The sequence below is a fragment of the Eutrigla gurnardus genome (assembly GCF_963514095.1).
Source record: "Eutrigla gurnardus genome assembly, chromosome: 16".
Taxonomy (NCBI): Eukaryota; Metazoa; Chordata; class Actinopteri; order Perciformes; family Triglidae; genus Eutrigla; species Eutrigla gurnardus.
Window position 1 is genome coordinate 10,603,950 of NC_139927.1, and position 21,210 is coordinate 10,625,159.

Here is a 21,210-nt window from a genome sequence, read left to right on the forward strand (position 1 = left end):
CTCAAACATTAAGTTCGAAATGTCTTTTCCATGTTTCTCTAAAAAATGTAGTTAAGAAAAAAAACGTTGGCGCTGTATCTTCTGTTTTGACTTTTTCATCTAGAGAATGATGGTCTTCCTTTTTATCTGTTCTCCACCCCTGGGCTAATCCTGACCTGTCAAGACTGTAATTCATTAACCACACGCTTGGAGACACACACACACACACACACACACACACACACACACACACACACACACACACACACACACACACACACACACACACACACACACACACTATCCAGATGCCTCCAGCACCAGGAATTGATCAATCAGCACCACGGGCCTGGAACCTCTCACATAGACCGGGAATCAGACTGTGAGGTTTTGATTTTTGAGTTCTGAAAATCACTACTAAGACTATATATTCATCAAACCAATGTGTGTGGGTTGGATATCCCACTGTATTTCCACAGCTCTTTACAATGCTTGAATTTTCACACACGTTGAATTCTAATTCTCAAGTTCTGTTCACACTTTATGGCTCTTTTATGGTGTAATTTTAAAGATCCACCACTCTGAGTCTCAGCATTGCTGTGTGTTTGTCAGATGATCGTTGTCCAAGAATCCATCCATTCTTTATCTCGGCAACAAAAAAAAAAAGCCCCAATCAAACACAGAGACTCCTCAGCTGTGTTCCTGGAGTCGTTTAGCTCCGACTGACCTCCCTTATCTGGCACCGATAACGCGGCGTGCTCTCCAAACAGCTCTGCCGCCGTGCCGGGTCAGTAAACGTGTGAGGTATGCAGGGGGATGAGGGTTGGTGTAAATGTTCAACAATGTGCTGTCTGTGAGGAGGGGGGGGGGATTATGTTTTCTGCGGCGGGAGTGGAGAGGAGTGAACGTGAGTAAATCAGTCTCGCTGCTGCAGACGTGAAGGCAGCGGTCGCCCCAGGCTCCGGCAAAGTGGTAATTTTGGGGGGGATCCTTTTCATTGGTGGTCGGGTGTGTATGGGATTGACCCCATTTATGTCGGAGTAGGGGACGGAGGATGTCTGTCTGCACATGATTGGTTGCATTTGTGTGTGTGTGTGTGTGTGTGTGTGTGTGTGTGTGTTGCACAAAGTGATTGTGGTATTTTGGAGTAAGATTTTTTTTTTCTTCGCAAAATATGATTTTGTTTTCTTCTAATATCCATGAGGTGAACTTGTGTGTGTGTGTGTGTGTGTGTGTGTGTGTGTGAGAGCCTCCGTACCACTAGCATGAACAACAATGTCTGAAGGAGGTGTGACAGTCTTTACTGCCCCTGTCTAAGTGCTATTTTAGGAGCTTTTACTAAGTGCCAAGAATAAATAATTTAGGAAAAAGCAGGGTTTTTTTGGTTTGTTTTTATGAGTGTGTATTTGTGCAAGAGTATGTGTCTGGGTTGGTGTTCCAGTAGATGTTTGATGGTCATTATGGACTCGCAGTCGGCCTCGGCTTGCCAGTGATTTATAAAGCCGTCGTCCCCTCCGAGCCCCGGCTTCTTCCACGCACGGCCCCCGGGGGCGGACTTGCTCCTGAGCAATAACACAGCAGCAAATGGTCCGGAACCTGCCATCGGTCTCCCGGCAGATCACACACACTCCGCACAGCCGCCGATGTCAGGCCTCATTTTCACCCGCTCCCCCTGGAGGAAGTACCTCCAGCTTGTTTGTTTGTCAAAAAAAAAAAAAAAAAAAGGACGATCACGCCTCTAGATATTTTGCATCTCTGTGTTTTAACAAGATGAAGTTTAAGACATGTTTGGAGTAATGAGTTCCGTCTAGCCTAAATGTCGCTGCAACTGTTGGAAGTTGATGAATGAGCCTGCTCGGGGCACTTTCTTTAAAAAGAAACAGGGTTTCAATATGACCTCTTTTGAAGTTCCTTTCTCGTCATGTTGTGCTACTTGGTCGTGGTTTGATCTATGCCTGTTTAGAGCTGCGGGGATGAAAATTAATGATAAAGTATCAGATCTGGCTGATGTATAGGAGCGTAAGCATCACGTGTAGGAAGTGTCCTATTTATACAGCTTGCTGGACCAGACCTCTGAGGCCTGTCCTCTGGCCTCCACGGCCTCATCCTTCCTCCGTCCTTGCCTGAGGAGATACAGCCTGAGATCCAGTCCCACACAGGCCTCCTTACACTTCTTTCCCCTCCTTCGAGGCGTATTAAAGCTTCAGACTTTATATCAAGGCCTCCCTCCTAAACTTCCCCCCTCAAGAGTGTTCACCGCGGTGTAATGGATCACCCTGAACAAGCCACACAGCCTCGTTTGAACCACGCAGGACCGACTTTGAGAGGGATAAAAGGTTATGGCAAGCTTAATGAACAGGTCTAATTTCGGAGGAGGAAATGGATTAATTTGCGGTACTTAGCTGGTTAACATGGGGGTCTGAGTTTGGAGGAGGGTGGCTCGGTGGAACAGCCCACTCAGGCATTTCCAACCCTGGAGTTGAAACCTCAAAATGGAAATCAGATCTTTAAAAAAAAAAATCAGAATGAAAGTATAATGAGTCCATTAATATCCAATATGTGTTTTCATGTATGGACTGCTGCCACTTCTAGGGCTTTTGGAGCAGATGCAAAAACAAAGCTATGCAGCTTAGATGTTCTGCTTACAGGCTGAGCCTATGTGAGCCTTTCTGTAACTTCTGGTCACATGATGCAATCTTTTTTTTCTGTTTGTCATGAAGACATAGATGTTCACATTTACATTTTTATTTCTGAGAACTGTTAAGGATTTTTTTGTTCATATTTCTTGACCCCGGGAAAGCAGATGACAAAAGTTGACAACCAGATGCAGATGCATGATTTTATGGAGTCGAAATTGTTAGCAATGGCAATTAAACTAATTTAAAATTGTAATAACCTACCAACAATATGTGTGTAATAACCAAATCCACAGGCCAGTCATGGAAATGTTTACTCTCAACACATTTATGAAAACATGCTTGCAATTTCAAATTACACAGAAAAATAAATCCCGTTGAATTAATTAGAATAGGAGTTGTGTCTTCATGTAATTTAATAAAATAATACAGAGGAAGGACATTTTTTTTCACCAATTGTTTAATATTTCCGTAGTCTTTTCCTTTAACAGATCTGCTCCTGCAGGGTCTAACTAAACGGCAGTGCCTGACAGAGCTGTGCTCACTGAACTTGTGCTACTGGTGTTTGTATTGGACACGATCCGAGTAGCGGAGGCTCCGGCAGCCTCCGTGCGGAGAGATGAAGATGTAATTCTGAATCTCGGGGGTTTGGGTTATCCCAATTGGTAATGCAGACATACGCACCGATGCATACACACATGTGGACGTGCACAAAGATGCTCGAGTTACACGTGCGACCGCTGCAAGCCACACGCTCCTCCGACTGCAGGGCACACACTCATGGCATTTCAGCGGAGGAGACTGTGGGGAAGATGTTTATTTTGGCCCAATTGTGAGAGGCTGCAGGCAGGAAGGCAGGCTGCTGCTGCTGCTGCTGCTGCTGCTGCTGCTGCTGCTGCTGCTGCTGCTGCTGCTGCTGCTGCTGCTGCTGCTGCTGCATACGTAGGTTTGCGCACACAGTTCACATATTTTCAGGTATGTCTCAAGTTGGTGACGTCTGTCAATGGGCCCTAAAACCCTTTCAAGACCAGAAAAATGAACTGGATACAAATCCATCCATCGTCTACCGCTTATCCTGTATTCAGGGTCACGGGGGGGGGCTGGAGCCAATCCCAGCCGACACAAGGCAGGGTTCACCCTGGACAGGACGCCAGTCTATCGCAGGGCCGACATGTAGAGACAAACAACCATTCACGCTCACATTCACACCTACGGGCAATTTAGAGTCATCAATCAACCTATCCCCATCCTGCATGTCTTTGGACTGCGGGAGGAAGCCGGAGAACCCGGAGAGAACCACGCTTACACGGGGAGAACATGCAAACTCCACACAGAAGGAACCCAAGCCCGTTTTAGTGTAATGGGTTGAAGATATACCTTGTTAGAAACCCAGAAATGAAGGAAAAAATGAGGCTGTAGATACCCCTGTACCCTCGAAGACTTTGGCAGTAACGTCAGGGGATTCTGGCTGTCGTAGCATCATCCCCGTTGGGTGTTTCATCGGGGTAAAACAACCCAAGAACCGCAGCAGACGTGTTTGGTCTTTGACCCGAGCGTGATCCGTGGTGCGTCGGATTTGAGCGAAGAGGCAAGCAGAAAGGAATGAAGTGGCCCCTCTGAACACTCCCCAGCCTCGTAACACAAACCTGACTCTGCAGAAAACCCCGCAATAACAGCCGCAGCTGGCACTCTCAGGAACACTGCTGCGAGAAAACTCACAGCACGTGACCTCGGCTGACCCGTGTGTGTGTTGCATTAAGACTGGTAAATGGTTGGTTCAGCCAATGCCCATAAAAGGCATTGCGTTTGATTGTTACAGTGCGGCATCATCTCTGAAGTAACTGGCTGAAAGGATGAAGCCACCGGAGGGTGCGGTTCCCCCCCGGAACAGGGCGAGTACGGAGGGAGTGTTTTTTTTGGCGGGAAAGCACCGTCGCCGTGGTGATTTGCTGACGCCAGGGCGTTGTGGGGACTGTGTTTTGCCAGCATGTTCAGTCAGCTGACGTCTGGTATCTGCTGGACCGTTTGGTGCACACAAGCAACGCGTCGCCACATGCAAGCGCGGTCACACACTCCAAACCTGCTAATGCCCCGCCGATGTGGTCGCTGACCCCGAAGGCTGTAAGAAGTTTAATCTGATTAAAATGCATCTCGAGCAAAGTGGACAAGGTGTTAAATTCCCTTTTAAGTCCTCACAGCTTCACTGATTTCCCCTTTTTCCTTTGCTTTCTTTCACACAGGCCTCACTCTGTCCCCTTCAATGTTCTCCATTTCCTTGTCCATGTCTCACACACACACACACACACACACACACACACACACACACACACACACACACACACCTTTCATCTCATCTGACTTCCTTGTTTCTCTTCTGTCTTTCTGTCCACCACCTCTAGGTTACAACTGGAAGTCCCTGTCTATCTGAGGAAACATGAGTTTGGGTTATAATAAATAATTTAGTGCTATGTCCATAGTGCCTTTGAGCAATCCGCTGAACCTCCTCATATATATCACAACCATTACAGGTAGTATATATTTACTAAAACACATCATTGTATTTGTTTCATTAGAATCTAATAATTTAAAGTTGTTTCTTTATACAACGAAATGTGTTTAATTACTTAATTACTCAGAATTAAAGACCGCAGTTTCTCTAATACAAGAAAAAGAGTTCCTTGTGAAGCTTTTATAACTTCTTATTGTTAGCGATGCGGTAAAGAATCTAGCAAATCTTCCAAAATGAAACTCCAGCAAAACGAAATGGCGGATTGCCACAGTAAAGAGATTTAATTATAACTCCTCACCCCTGATTCTTAACCATTCTGCCTGTTAGTGAACTTTAAAAGTCCCTTTTAATGAAAATAGTAAAGCTGGAAACAGAAAGTAGACTGTGTGCCAGCCAGACAACTCGCCTCCACTATCTGCAGGCTGCTTAGTAAACACGGGGAAGTGACATCAGAGAGCTGATACAGACAGATAACGCAGGTGACTGTGATACTGGAGGATAAGACTTCAGTGGGATTGACTCACTTCTAACCTTTTGTGGCGTTAAACGGCCTCATGAGCTCCATTGATGAACGTCAAAAATGTGCATCATCACCTGCAACGGCAGATAAAACCTGAGCAGTGATATCATGTTTCAGCTGTGGGACGTTTCAGTGGTTCAATCAATCAGGACCGCTAAGTACATTTACTCAAGTACAAAGTGGAGATACTTTACTTTACGTCATTGTTTCTATTTGATGTACTTTTTACTCCACTTCATTTATTCAACAGGTATAGTTACTTCACAAAAGTACATACCGGTATCATAACATAACATGCTTGATTAAACATTTGTGTATGAGTACTGATGACACAATATTCTAATACTCAAATGTTTTGTGCATGACGAGTACTTTTACTTTTGATACTTGTTTTGTCTTTCACAAGGTTTACTTGTTATGGATTCTTTTTTTTAATGTAGTAGTGCTTCTTGTACTGGAGTAAATAATTTGAATACTAAGTTTGCTTATTGTCTTTGGCGACCTGATGAGGAAGACCATGTCATAGCGGTCCACATTATCCAGAAGGAGATTTCAGTGTTGTGCCGGTCTCAGGATCACTTTTTTGTCTCAGTCTTGGACAAAGACCTCCTAAACTGCCTGTGCAGCGTCTGATGTATTAGTTGACATCATTACTGTGATTGCTCCTAGAATGTGGAGATTAGTATTGTTGAGCTCATCACTGATCATTTGATTTTCTATAGAAATCCTGCTTCAGCTTCCTGTATCATCATGGTGCACGCCGCCTCGTCACGTTGCAGATAATCGTCCATATCTCTCCTCCTGCCAGCTCAATACTGACCGCTCACTCCTAGCTGGCCTCCGCGGCCCCGTTATCAGCGTTCGAATGTCTCATTAGCGCCGGTCTGTGTGAGTACCGGCGAACTACGGCCTCTCTGCTGATCATTTTTGGGGTCTGTCGCTCCCGCCGCCGCAAGTTCAAGCCACTTATGTCCCTGTCACGCTTCCAGCTCCAAACATAGCAGGCGCTTTCCAGAGGGGAGGAATGTTCTGCGTTTGGCTTTGGGCTGTTTGTCTGCTTTAGAAACGCAGCATAATAGGAGTCAAGTTAACGTCCACGCAGTCACATGTCTGCACACAAACACATGTACAAACATACCGACGCACAAGCACATTGTACAGTACACGCACAAACCCAACACACAAACCCTGCACAGACAAACATCCAACCCCCCTCCTGTGGGTTTTTTAACTTGGTCTGTTTTCCCAAATGAGCAACTGCCTCTTTGTTGGGCTGGAAACTGCAAAATAAGCAGAGCTCTGGACGAGAACTCGCTGCCAACTTTGTCGGCTTCACAAAGTCGTAAACCGTGTACACTACTGTTTTTCGTGTCACTCCGCGCTCCCGACGCGCTCGGCTTTTGTGATCCGTCGTTCTTGTTTTCGTTTGTATGTAGTGTGTTGAGTGTGTGTGTGTGTGTGTGGGGGGGCGGCGGGGGGCTAGACTAATGCTTTCCAGTCTGTGGCTGGTTTCAGTTTTCCTCCTGCGGTGGACGGAGGGAGAGGAAGAGAGAGGGGAGAATTAGTGGAGGGGCAGTCTCAGGGGTGGGAAACAAGGGGAGAATTTCCCAGGGAATCTGGAGCCAGAACTCTAGTTCTGCAGGATACATTTAGACATCTCTGTGGGTCCATGCAGGCAACAATGTTCTGGGTAACTATGGGTCCCAAAGTCTGTTTATCTACAATGACATATCCTGAACAGTGGCCGGGGGGGTCTTTATATTAGAAAACACATAGTAAACGGCACATTCTCATCTCATTTTAACAGCTTGTTAAAACACACATATCTGGTTTCCTTAATAAGTAACACAGTTAAGTGAATCGGAATGATTTGATTGGTGTTCCGTCAACGCGATTATTCACTTCCCTGTGAGTCCCTGTTTGAGTTAGATTTCATCGGCGCACCAGGATGCAAAACCCAACATTCAACGAGCCGGTTGATCGATCCAACTTCCTATCGCCACATTCACATCCCAACAATAAATAACCTTTTAATGGAGTATGTACACATTGACGTGCAACACTGCCCAAAATGACCTAATTTAACGAGAGGTATTAAAGGGGCAGGTCCCTCGTTGTAAACCGTGTGGAAAAAAACCTCTGACGGATTGAAATTGTCTGGCAGTAAGTCGGGCATCCTTACTGTGCAGGCTCCCTTCCATGCAGCCATGCAGGAGCATCATGTTCCAGCTCTGACACTCCAGTCCCACATCTCCAGTCTGAGCTCAATGAAATTCTCAGGTCATTTCCTCCCTCTCTCTCTCTCCCTCTCACACACTCTCTCATGCATACCCTCATAGCCCCCTCCTCCCCTTTCCCCCGCTCCTTCCCTCCCCTTCCTACCTCTCTGTGACTGCTCACTCACACAGCAGTGGGCTGTGGAGGTGGACACTACATGTCCCTGCTTCTCTCTCTCCCTCCCTCGATCCCTCCCTCACCACCTCATTCTCTCTCTCTCCCTCGCTCTCTCCTGCTGTCACATTCCAGTTGTCTAAAGCCGGGTTTAACTTTCTCTCGCTGGGAGCAGGAAGGAAGGAGGGAAACTAAAAGAGGAGAGGCATTAGAAAAGCCGTATTCTCTCTGGATGAGGAGAAGAAAAGAAGAGGAAACTCTCTTCTTACTCCGTTTGGCTGAAAAAAAGGTGGGGGGGGGAGGCACCTTAAAGGACCATACCTTCTTAAAGGGGCTCTCCTTTTTTTGTTTTTTTTGTGCTTTTTTTCCTTTTTTTGGGGGGCCATGCTCTCTCATTCCAGTCGGACCCACGGTGGACTTTTCACGTGAGCGTTTGTTTTTACGGGCAAAGCTAGTCCCAGCTCTCCTGGCGGGACGGAGAGGAGGAGGAGGAGGAGGAGGAGGAGGAGGGAGGGGGCGGCGTTTGACGAGACAGACACAAACACACGCTCAGAGAAGAAGTTAGCGCCTTGACCGTCGGAGGATTTTCCATTCAGCGATGTCTGCGTAAGTGTCACTCCGTCTTCTGCCTGAAACACGCTCTTAAGTCTCCTCTGTTGTGTTATTCGAGACGTGGGTCGCCATCCCTCTTGTTTTTCATTTTTTAATGCTTAAAATCCACATCGTCTGCATCTTTAGTCATAAGTCTGTTTTTGTTTTGTTACCTTTTTGCTTGTTGCAGAGTTTAAATGCCTCACCTTGGGTCGCCCTCAGGAATGTCCTTGTTGTTTCAGCTCTCGCTGTTTGGGGATGAGGACGTTTGAGTGGAGAAAATGGTGTGAGGGTTTGTGTTAATTATTTGGAAGAGCGTGTGTGTGTGTGTGTGTGTGTGTGTGTGTGTGTGTGTGTGTGTGTGTGTGTGTGTGTGTGTGTGTGTGTGACTTGCCTGGTTTGACTGACTGGATTAGACTCTGACAGGCAACTGTGGTTTCTTGTGTGGACCTATGAGGTAACAACAGTGTGAGATCACTTAGATACAGACAACAGTGCTAGACACGCACACACACACACACACACACACACACACACACACACACACACACACACACACACACACACACACACACACGACTAGAGCGATACCTGACAACATCAGAGTCGGTGCCTTCAACAGGAGCAGTGATCCTCCTGCTCGGTGTGCGTCAGTGTGGTTTTTCCCTCTAATGAGCTGCTGGTAGAGAATCAGCTCTGCTGGCGGGAGTTTGACTCCACTGTAATTAAACCACCGGGTGCATAATACAGTAAAACCAACGAGGGCAGCGAGGCGTTCACACAATGCAAACACTGGTGCTTACTCAGGCAGGCTGAAGGTCACTGGAAAGATCTCACCTCACTCCTTTCGTTAGCCGTCCCCCTGCCGATTGTTCTCGTGATCGATCAATTCATTGTTTGCTCTAATGGCAAATAGTGATGAAAGATTGTCAGTTTGTGATCTCAAAAGGCCAAAAGATGTTCAGATAATGATAGAAAACAGAGAAAAGCATCTGATTGCCTGAAAAACAGACAAAATGATGAGTCAACTAACAAAATTCTTAATTTTTTGCTGATCAACTATCAATTTATCGACAAATTGATCTCCAGCAACAACTATTTTAATGAATCTTTGCCCTTTTATATTATCTCTGTTTAGTTACATGGGATTAGGACTCTTTAATGTGGTAAATGAAGGTGACAAGATTCTGTCATGTGGTTTATTGTCTCGTAAGAACCTGCTGAGGCAGCATAATCATCCTCATCTTCTCAGTGTAACGCAGCAGCCGGAGTCATCTGACGCTGAACTCAAACCATGTTTGGAGTTTAATCCACATGCTACAAACCGGAGCGAACGCCTCCCCGTAACACAACACGTGTTTTTCCATGGAAGCCACAACTGGCAGCTTAAAACGGTAACTCCCACCTGAACGCACGTCAGCCCTCGTAAACGGGAGCGGAGGAACCCGGTGAGCCGATTACACCAGACAATGGCGCAGTCAGTTCCTGGGCTCCGAAATGACAAAATTGCTTAGATGGCTTCCAAATGGTGTGTGTGTGTGTGTTTGTGTGTGTTGTGAACATGCATATACAGTCGGCCCCGTGTTTCTGCCTGTGAGGTTGCGAGGCCTGTCGGTGTCCTCATGCATCCACACCTCCGTCCCCCCCGTCCGCCAGGTCTCCCTCTAATTGACACGTAGCCGTTCCGCTGGAGCGCCGGCGTGCAGTACCGGCCCCGTTCCCTCCCCGAACCACAAGGGACTCTTTGTTTGTAATTTATGAATTAGTGTGTGGTTTGGGTTACGAGAAGAGAGGGCAGGGCCAAGAGGCTGACAGCACAGGAAGAGGAACATGCCCGGCCCCCGTTTCCAGCGCTCGTTTTGATTAACTGGATGCCCTTTTTTTTGTTGTTTATTATTCCAGATTGGCGGCGTGGACGTCCCTCTGGAGATGGAGGGAGAGATTGAGATGGCAGTAGGCATGATAAATGGTCATCTGTTTCTCGTGACTTTGTGTTTGTCAGCGCTGTGACAATCTGTAAATCTGCGTCCGGACCATCAGATAAGGCTGAGTTGTGAAAACAGAATAGTGCAGGAAGTCAGACTTGTCTTGTTCTCTCAGCAGTGCGTCCTTCTATCCGGCTGCGGCCTCATACCTCCCTGCTCGGAGCGCTCTCTTCTCCGCCATCCATTTGGCTCCTCTTTGCTCTTTTTTCATGGAGTGGTTTTATTTACTTTGTCTAGTCTGAATGGAACCTGGCGCTGCAGTAAGCTTTGGCCTGGTTCTCTCACAGCAAAGCAAAGCCCTCCTTTCCTTTCCAATCCAGCCGTCTTTTTTCCCCCGACACTTGATTTGATTTTTATCCTTCGCTTTTCTGTTCTCTGTTTTAAAAACTCAGCATGCATTCCTAATGGCTTTAACTCTCCTAGAGGGGTGTTTTCTTTTTTTATTCCTTCCTATTGCTCTGCCCTCCTTCCTTCCTTCCTTCCTTCCTTCCTTCCTTCCTTCCTTCCTTCCTTCCTTCCTTCCTTCCTTCCTTCCTTCCATCTGTCCTTCCTCCCTCTTCCTTCCTTCCATCTGTCCTTCCTCCCTCTTCCTTCCTTCCTTCCTCCTCTCCCTTCCTTCCTTCCTTCCATCTGTCCTTCCTCCCTCTTCCTTCCTTCCTTCCTCTCCCTTCCTTCCTTCTTTCCTTCCTTCCTCCCTCTTCCTTCCTTCCTTCCTTCCTTCCTTCCTTCCTTCCTTCCTTCCTTCCTTCCTTCCTTCCATCTGTCCTTCCTCCCTCTTCCTTCCTTCCTTCCTTCCTCTCCCTTCCTTCCTTCCTTCCTTCCTTCCTTCCTTCCTTCCTTCCATCCCTTCCTTCTTCCCTCTCCCTTCCTTCCTTCCTTCCTCCCTCTCCCTTCCTTCCTTCCGTCCTTCCTTCCATCCCTTCCTTCCTCCCTCTCTCTTCCTTCCTTCCTTCCATCCCTCTCCCTTCCTTCCTTCCTTCCTTCCTTCCTTCCTTCCTTCCTTCCTTCCTTCCTTCCCTCCAGAACAAATCTTTCCCTAAAGAAAGTCATTTTGAAGTGTATTGGGAGGAGAGGGGGGGGGGGGGGGGGGGGGGGTCTCCTGATAGCCAAAGCAGATGTGCCCCCCCGCAAAATGACTTCCTGGCATTCTTCAGCACCAGCATGCAGCTGCTTGCAGGGGGAGATGGGGTTCCTGTCCCCCATATCTCACCCTATACTCCCCCCCCACCACCAGCAGCACCTTCTCAGTCATACCTATACATTCTCATACCATTATCTCTATGGCTTGGCCCTACCTTTCCCCTCTCTTCTGTATGTCTCCTCCACTCCCCAATCATGGTGACCAGGCTTCCCCACTCTCATTATTATACAAGCTGACTTTACAAACCGTAGTAGCTCTGCTTCCAAAGCCCGTCACTTTGTAGTCCTTCTACTAGAACGCTTCCTTTCCTCTGTGGCCAGTTCTTTGAAAAGTTCTTAACGTTTTATCACTCCTCTGATGTCTGTGTTGTTGCCCAGACCGGTCCTGGACGGAGGGATTTTAGGAAGCCTCGTAGCTGTGGGGAGTCATTTATCTCCGAGTGAGATTGTCGGGGTAACTCCCCTGGATCAGTGGATCTTGCTAGATTTAAAAAGGTCAGCGAGGTGGGCGGGAAAAAATGGCCGAGGTCATGCACATGGGAGTAAGCAGAGCGGCGAACGCCCGAGGATCTAAAACACACACTGCTGTGAAGGTACACACGCATGTATGCAAATGCTGTGTGTGTATGTGTGTGTGTGTATGTGTGTGTGTGTGTGTGTGTGTGTGTGTGTGTGTGTGTGTGTGTGTGTGTGTGTGTGGCCTTAGAAGAACCATCACAGTATAGTCCAGTTAATTAAACCAGAGCATCGACCCTCAGCAGAGCAGAAAAAGAACCAGTGTTGAGGTGCATACCATCTATGTGTGTTCACGTCTTGGCTGAGGTGTGTGTGTGTGTGTGTGTGTGTGTGTGTGTGTGTGTGTGTGTGTGTGTGTGTGTGTGTGTGTGTGTGTGTTTGCTCACTAGCTTGTCTGGCCAGGTTGGTTCTGGACCAGAAGTGGCTCAAATGGATGGATGGTGTCATACTGGAATTTGACGGTTTTCATTTTTTAGATTAATTATAAGTTTCCTTTTTAAGATTAATTCTCATAATAATGCATTTTCTTCAAAACAAAGTGTGCAAGAAAATAACGCTTCATTACTAAACGCCTCAAATGAAACGCTAAGAAGTGTTTTTCCAGTGATTTCCTGTGTGAGCGTGAGCGTTGCGTCTGCCAGCACGTATTCCCGTTGGATTCGGTGGAAGAAGTAACGCTGCTGTTCTCCTGGTAGGGGACTGGCATGGAGGAGCATGTGGTGTGTTTTTACAGCACCCCCCCCCCCCCCCTCCCCCCCGTGCCTCACTCCCATTAAACTCAATTTGTTCTGAGAGGCAACGATCGCTACGAGTCCAGAAACATGTGCTGCACGGGCTGCAGAACTTGATTTAAAGGCGGATTTAGTGGCATAGTGGGAAAACGAACAGGGTCGTTGGCTCAGAGAGGGAGATATAAACGGAGAGAGGGAGGGATATTTATAACGTACGTTTTAAGGTATCATCAGAATTGAATGTACGAACTGTTGCCGGCGTGCTTTGGCCGACAACTAACTGTTGGGAGTAGAGACAGAGCACTCCTTTCATATCTTCAACGTGTTTTATGTTTGGGTTTGGTTGACTCCTTATTAGAAGTCTGGAGCCCAAACACTCCTCAACAAATCCACCACTTCCAATAAAGGTTGAAATGTTATGCAGCAGGATTACAGGGCGCCAATTTAATGAAGAGGCTTTCTATCTAAACATGTGTTTTCGAGTAGCCCACACTTTCAATATACAGTAAACACGTGTTTTGGGTTGCGTTGGACTTAGTCGTTTTATCGCCGCCGTATTCAGGTTTTTAGAAATTAGCAGACGTGCTTAATGATGTCTGTAGATTTTACAGGCCGTGGGTTTTTTTTTTTTTTTGAGTAGCTGCAGATGTTCGGCAGCTTTTCAGATGTCTGTTGGTTGACAGGGGAACATCTGCTGTTGTGTAAATTTGTAGAAGTGATATCTAATAAACCACAAACTTTTTATTTTATTATTTTTGAGGCCTGAATTGCATCCCACTGCTGTCTCAACTTCAAGCTGTGTCGGCTATATTTACATCCAACAAATAGCTACTGATGTGGGAATAGAGACCAGGGTTTGGAGGTTACAGGATATTTGATAGCATTGGGCAGTGATTGGATCAATGTCCTCTATGTGGTTTTACACACAGTTACAGTAACCAGGAAGTAACCAGGCTCATTTCTACATTTGTATGGCTTTAACAAACAAGGTGCAGCCTAATTATGGAGATTTGGAGGGGCTGACAGGTATATTTTTATGTATTTTAGGCAGCTAGGCTAGCTGTTAGCAGTCTTTACGCTAATCTAATCCCCTCCCGGCTCTAGTTTAATTTAGCTGATATAAGAACCTGATATAAACCTTTTATCATGACACAGTATTCACTCCAATAGATATCGGTAATGTAGCACTTACTGTATATTTGTAGCGTTAATGTTAAACGCATGCACTTGATCGGGGAATGTTATTTCCCCCGGAGGCTTAAAAATATATTCTCACTCTAAATAGCCTGCAGCCTGCGAGCGCCCAGCCTAGCCCAGTACAGTAGAGCCAAGCCGGGCTGTTATTTAAAAATCTCCCAGAGAAGTCCACGGCTCTGATCTCGAGCCAGAGCCCCGCTCATCTAGCGTCCAAACGCTTCGCCTTTCTCTTTCCAACCGAGGGATGAAGGGATGATAGAAGGAGGGGATGCAGGGAGGTCAAAAAGGGAGGGAAGTATTCTTTTATTCTCCCAGCAGGCCATCTGTTTCCTGCCTGCAACATGACACCAGCGGACCCATTGGTTTCTGCTACTTCTGAGGTGTGTTTGTGTGCTATCGGATACTTTTATCATTAGCCTCCATCCTAATGGAGAAAGTCATTGATGTTCATGTCATGTGATTGAAGTGTGAAGTGTGTGGGAACCGCTGACTTGTGTATCATTGATTCATGTGGAGCATTCTCAGTGGCTGATGGGATTTTCTGTCTCCGGAGTCATACAGATACACTTTTCACCCTTATTTGTATGGAACAGTGTGGAATAGTGTGTGCTCTCATCAGGTATGTAGCATGCTGATAGTATTGTCCCTTCTTTCACTTCTGTGGCAATGAAGGAGGTCCATTCGGTTCACTTACTGTTTAAGTGGTACTCTCCTGCCCATCATCTAAATGTAGTCTCGGTGTGTCTTTCTTTTTTTGTTCACTCTCCGTTCTCTCGGTCTAATCCCATCAGCTGGGGATTTTCCACCTCCAGACCTACGCTGAAAAAAGCTGGACGTCTCTCTGCCAGCGTGTTTGTTTTTAATCAATGTGCATAATGACGTCCGTCAGCTAAAGCGAAGCCAGACCTCCAAGTTGTGTTTGTGTATCGAGGCCGCTGCGGATCCAGGTCTCGGTAGCCAAACCAGACGGATTTTGGGATGCTACTTATACATGCAATCCAAAAACGCTCAGGGTTCTGGTGTCGTCGGTGCCAGCCTCACAGTAGTCTGGAGTTTTGAGAAGAACCGACCCAGAAGTGTGAGGAGGTCGATTTCCACTTCTTTTAAACATGGCTTAGGTTACATGTGACGATAGTGTGACAAGCTCAGAACAAAAGGTTGCTTTAACTTTTTGTGGTTTGTTGCGTGATCAAAGAGTTTTTCAGACCTCCTTTAGAAATGTTAGAGACAATCACACATGTTTTCTCATCCACGTTTTGATTTGTACCCATTTGTTTTTCCAATAAACTGCCTGTCAGGGTTTATATGACAGTTGCCCTGTAAAGATCAGTGCTGATGAATTCATTAGTTACTCAGAATCTTTTACCCTAAATTCAGGCTCCTCAAAACGCTGGCATAGCCCAGAATGAAATGCCTACTGGTCTTAAACATATAGTTGTTAGTCATCAGCATAGATGAATTGGCAGATATTTAAAGGAATAGTTCAGGATTTTGAAGAAATACTTAACATTAAGCCAATGTAACAATATCCACCAACCAGCAACTCTAAAGCTCATCTAATTAATTAATTCACACAGAACAGGAGGTTATATGCCGAACCATTTCTTGCCAACTTTTGCTTTAAATTTCTGGTTGCCCCTCATCTTTCTCCTTTCCAAGTGTAATTAGTGTTCCTTCAGCGATACTTCGGCCCATGCAATAATACTCATGAATGCTCGGTTTGATTAAAAACTGATCCGTCTGCATCGCCCTCCTGGAAAGTGATCGTTTTCCGTCCCCTCCATCTCTTTCCATCCCTCCCACTCTACTTCCTGTCTTCTTCTGTCTCGGCGGTTGGATATATGTGTTGAAAAGGTGTCCTGTGTAATGTGTGTGTGTGAGTAATAGTGTTGAGTTTTGACCCGTGTGTCAGCGTGCGCTCGTGTGCTTCTGCCTTATGTCAAATCCACTGCATCCCCCCCTCCAACCCCCGTGCTGCAACCCGATGTGAAAAAAGACACAACCATCGCAGATCCAATTGCATTTTGAAACCCCGCGAGCCGCAGTTGGCCCGTCGTCGGGAGGTTTCCACAGCCGTTTGATACCGGAAAGATTTACAGCACAGCTGGAATGTAAATACCACAGGCGGGTCTGGGGATCGAGGATATAGATCTTCTCATCTGCGTCAAGAATTCCTGTTTGGTGGAGAGTTATTTGTTACTGTATTCAGGATTGTAGCGATACAGAAGGGAGCGTGGAGCTCCTCCATCAATCCTTTAGCCTCACTGCAAAATCTGTTATTGGCTTCACTTCTAGACGTATTGCATATATTCTTTTTCACAATAACCGGGGGGGATTTCAGCATGAAGAAGCATAACCAATATATGATGTAAGTACGTTTGCGACCACGTAGACTGTTTCTACGTGGTCGCAAACAGTCCTAGAATGAAGGGGTTAGTTTGCTTAAGTCCTGATGGAAGCTGAATTTTGGGGCAAAGAGTGTTTTACATGCGTTTTACCCTCAAATGCAGCTCTCTGGCTGCACGCTTGACACGTGACTTGAGAGTTAGTGTGTAATGTGGTAACTCTGTTAGCTCAGTTTCATTATCTAAGCCCTGCAGGATCTCTGATGCCCCCCCATCAGCCACAGCAGCAGGTGTCTGTTTTAAAGACGGGTGTAAAAGCAGCCTCTGTGCCCATCACTCCTCTCTCTCTCTCTCTCTCTCTCTCTCTCTCTCTCTAAAGAACGCTCTGCATCTGTTGTGGCTCGAGCTGTTTTAAGACCGAGACAAGAGACGCGTTGGATGTAACGGCAAATATAGATACACCGATGACCAGATTTGAGCCCGCGTGGGGATCTCAAGTTTTTGTGAGAAACCCGGTTAGAACATTGTATGTTTTCAGGGCTCCAGTGTGCCAAGAAAGCCAACGCCATTAAAGGGGAGAAAGAAAGGAAATGTTTCTGGAGGTTCTTCTCTCATCTGTCCTCCCGTTCTCTCTCTCGATCACAAACAGCTGCTCTGTGTAGCTCTTAAAAGCCCACTAATGTCTATTTTCGGCGTTGGTTCTAATAATAGTAGAAGTAGAGTGTTGTCAAAAGTCTGCTCAGGTGGGACATGTTTGGTTTGGTGTGGGACTGGCTTTTTATTTAGTTCTTGAATGGCTGCTTATCTTTACAGTATTGGGGTCTAAAAGCATCAAAGAATGCCTGTCTGGGGTCCGGCGTTGAAGTAGCAGACTAGACAAAAGGTCGAGGGTCACGTGTGTATGTATCATGTGCTCTTGTGGTGATAAGACAGATGACAGACTCAACCCTCCCAGACCTCCCCATCTTTATCTCTGTCCAAGCCGGACCGCTAATGTGATGCTCAGCACCCTGTCAGCACGCGGAGGGGAAAAAACAAAAACTTCTCCACGCCAACACGCCAACTCCTACGCGCCGATGATGTTTTTTCCTTCCCCCAGTGGAAGATATAAGGTACAACTTAGGCCTCGTCTAATTACCTGACAATGACAGGACGCAGAAGCATCTATGTGTTTTAACCCCCCCAAAAAAAGATAAATAGTGTGCATCAAATCATAGAGCTTATAATGATCCACAGATGCTAAAACAATCTCTGCCGTGTTATTTTGTTGCGGTGTGCGTCCTGCGTCATTTTAGCACAATGGCTTCTAATCTGATCCAGTCTTCTGTGGTGTTTACTGGGAAGGCCGACGTGGAGCGGAGACGGTCTCAGAGGTCACACTGCTGCAGTGTCTCCACTCAACAAGTGTGCATGTTGTCCATTTAATACAATTGGATTTTCTTTCTAATACTCAGCGTTTTAAACCATGTTTGCCTGGCTTGTGGACGGGGGGGAGAAGAGAGTCCTAATGGGCATGAATAAAATATCACATGAGTGGATATAAACACAGAAATCCTCAGGGAACAAATTCACCAGGAGTGTCTTGAAAGCTGAATTATAGGCATCCTATTTTTGAAGACATCGTCCAAGAGGCTTCTTCAACTCAACTACCGACACTCAATGCACTTTTTGCTTTAATCTCCATTGTGAAATGGTTGAATTCTCATTTAAGGCTATTTATGAGGCTTTAAAATGGCTAGAAAATTGTAAAAATCAACCTCCTAAGATGATTTCACACATTCAGTTTGTAGTCCTTACTCCTTTTTGTTTTATCTCAGATTTTGTTGATTTTATTGATGCTAGAACAAGACTCGATATTGGTAGTATGGGCCTAAGAATTGAATCAGGGCAACACTTCACACACCAGAGACTGGAATGACACTTGCTCCATGATATTGTCCCTTCAGGGCTCCATCAGTCACACCTATTGGATGTATTCATGCAAGAGATTGAGAGCGAAGGAGAGAAAGAATGTCGACAGCCAACATTCCTCTAAACCCTTATATCTGTCACACATTTACAGAGACAACTGTACATCGTGTGAAAAAGTAAAGATTGGTATATAGAGAGGGGTTACTGTCTAATCACAGTTTATCTTCCACCAAAAACGCCGTTCATTCCTCGGGTCCCAGTAGATTTGATGCCACCGTCTTCTAAAGATAGCACCATTGTTTGGATCCGTGACATGTGTCGGAGCATGCTCGTTGAATGCTGCTGACTTGATGTCATGATGGTGTCTAGACACTACCCCCCACACACACACACACACACACACACACACACACTCTGCTCCATGTCAGCAACAACAAATGACCACGTCTGTCATTTCACGACCTCAGCAGCTCCACCACGACCCGATGGGAGAACCCCATTACCTCACAGCTGTGATATGAAGGAGTGAGTTTAGGCGGCCGGTGTGGCGTGATGATTCAGCGGCGGTCACATCCTTGTTGACCCAGTGGAACATCAGATAGTGAGGAGGCAGCGCTGACTCTCCAAAATGCACCCGCCTCCCCCACGTCCAGCTAATATAGACGTGGAAATGCAAACATGAGAGCAATCTGAGGGCGGCGTTCATGGTCACGTCTAGCTCACGCAATAATAACCCCTGTTTGTTTTTTTTTAATGAAAGCAGATTTGAACAAATCTGCATATTTTTAAGTACAAACAGAATTGTTTTCCAGTTAAACTACACTGTTTGTGCTGTTAAATTATATTTTAAATTGCTTTTGTTTTTTGTAATATTGTGTCCCTTTTTTTTCTTTCTTTTTTTCTTTTTTTTTTACACCGTTTTTATTATTTTACATAATAATGAATTAAAGATCAATTATTATGAGCCCAAATTAAAGTATATACCCAAGGACATGTGAGCCAATGCTGGACTCCAGATGAAAGCTACAGTTATTGATAATTCCAGGTATTTAGCCTGTTAACTGTAGAATCTGACCAGGCGAACAAAACCGCCAGATGTTTTGATTCACTGAAGATAAGAATCTAGGAGGGAATGGATGTGTGTTTCTGTAATGCGATTATCCCGCTCAGCACCTCCTCTTTTGTGCTCCTTTCAAAGCTGGGACTGAGGTTGTGGATGTTATCAGACTGGAGGACATCAGTGGGGTTCTTGTCTGTGTGGGGTCCGAGGGGCGGGGCCTCTACAACTGGGTGATTTTGTCACAGATTGTTATGACCGCTCTCTGTCAGCGGAGCAGCTATTCCCGTCTCTGCATCCATGTTGATGACACCAACTGTGAGGCGGGTTTTTAAATAGACGAAACAGCTGGGATTCTGGAGTCTGATGGATGTGGCGAAGTGAGAGTGATTACGTTCAGGGCATCTTTGTGCGTGTGTGTGTGTGTGTGTTTGTGTGTGTGTGTGTGTGTGTGTGTGTGTGTGTGTGTGTGTGTGTGTGTGTGTGTTATCCATTAAAATAAATGGAGGGGGTCTGAATGCAGGGTTAGGGGGCTCAGTGAAGCAGGATGGGGGGTTGAGCTGTTCCACTCTCCCCCTCCTGGAATGTCCTCCCGACCTTCACTGCCCCGATGCTCTCGGACTGCGTCACCATCCGGCTCTACCTGCATCGTATTAAATAACGTTGAATTTAGCGGACCGATCTCCTGCCAACGAAAGGCTTTTCTAACCTACATAATCCAGGCTGACTGGATAACTCCAGGCCGCTTATTTGATTAAGCGTCCGTGCGTCCGAGCCAAAAGACAAAGCCGAAACTTTTCCTGGATCTCCAGGATTTGAGGACTCGGTTCATATATCCTTTCTGTGGAGGTTTTCTGTGTTTAGTTACAAACAATCAGTGTAGCTTCCCAGCAGAGTCGGTCTTCCCCCAGTGGCCTTAGATGAGCTCCAGAAGAGCTTTCAGGGTGGATTAAGTGCCTTGCTAAAGGACACATGGATGGCAGTCTGCCTGCTGGTAATGTTCCACCACTCATATTCATTGTTTGTCTATAGATCTTTAATGTCAACTTTTGTGATCCTATAAATTTGACCTCTTGAAGTTTATAAGACAAGTAGGTTAAAACCTCATCCATATGTTCTGTGTCTGTTCCAACACTCATATTTATGGCTACATGAAAAAGAGAGAGCATCTTTTAGTCGAACGTAACTCTTGAAGGTTTGGGGGATTTCATTTCGAACTCACAAATTAGATTAGTTTACAGTCGATGGGGAAAAACCACCGGTATGCTCCTTTAAGGTTACCACAGTCCCAGTGCATGCCGTAATCCTCCAGCAGACGGACGCTTATAACAAAAGCTAATAAAGAATTAGAGAGGTTAGATTGCCCACACTAACATGAAAATGGAGCAGAACCAGAAATAAAAAAGCCCACAGCTCAGACCACCAGTCCCTCGGGATAGTTCGCATTACCTCGTCGACTTTGCGTGGACGAGACGGGGAATGAGCGTGTTAATCGCGGTTTCTGGCACGCATTTGGACGTGGAGACATCCCTACGCTGTGTCATCCTCGTCTAAATGTATCTGCCTACGTTGGATGTGCAGAAACGTCGGCACGAACCCCCCGAGCACAGTCAGCTGGATGCTGTTAGTGTTCCTCTGGGGGTTCAAGGGGGAAAAAAAAGAGAGGAGGAATGCGATCTCAACACCTTCAGCTTCTGCCCTA

General features: G+C 46.1%; 1 protein-coding gene across 2 annotated transcripts in view; it reads left to right on the forward strand.

Annotated features, from left to right (window-relative positions):
- eva1aa (eva-1 homolog A, regulator of programmed cell death a) overlaps positions 1-21,210 on the forward strand; it is a 56,077-nt gene that overhangs the window by 26,211 nt on the left and 8,656 nt on the right. Inside the window, exon 1 of one of the 2 annotated variants that reach the window (XM_084030826.1) lies at positions 14,448-14,575. The exons of the other annotated variant lie outside the window; for it this stretch is intronic. The gene's annotated coding sequence lies outside the window, so the exon portion shown is untranslated. Of the gene's footprint in view, positions 1-14,447; positions 14,576-21,210 lie in introns of those variants that run through there. 2 annotated transcript variants of the gene reach the window in all.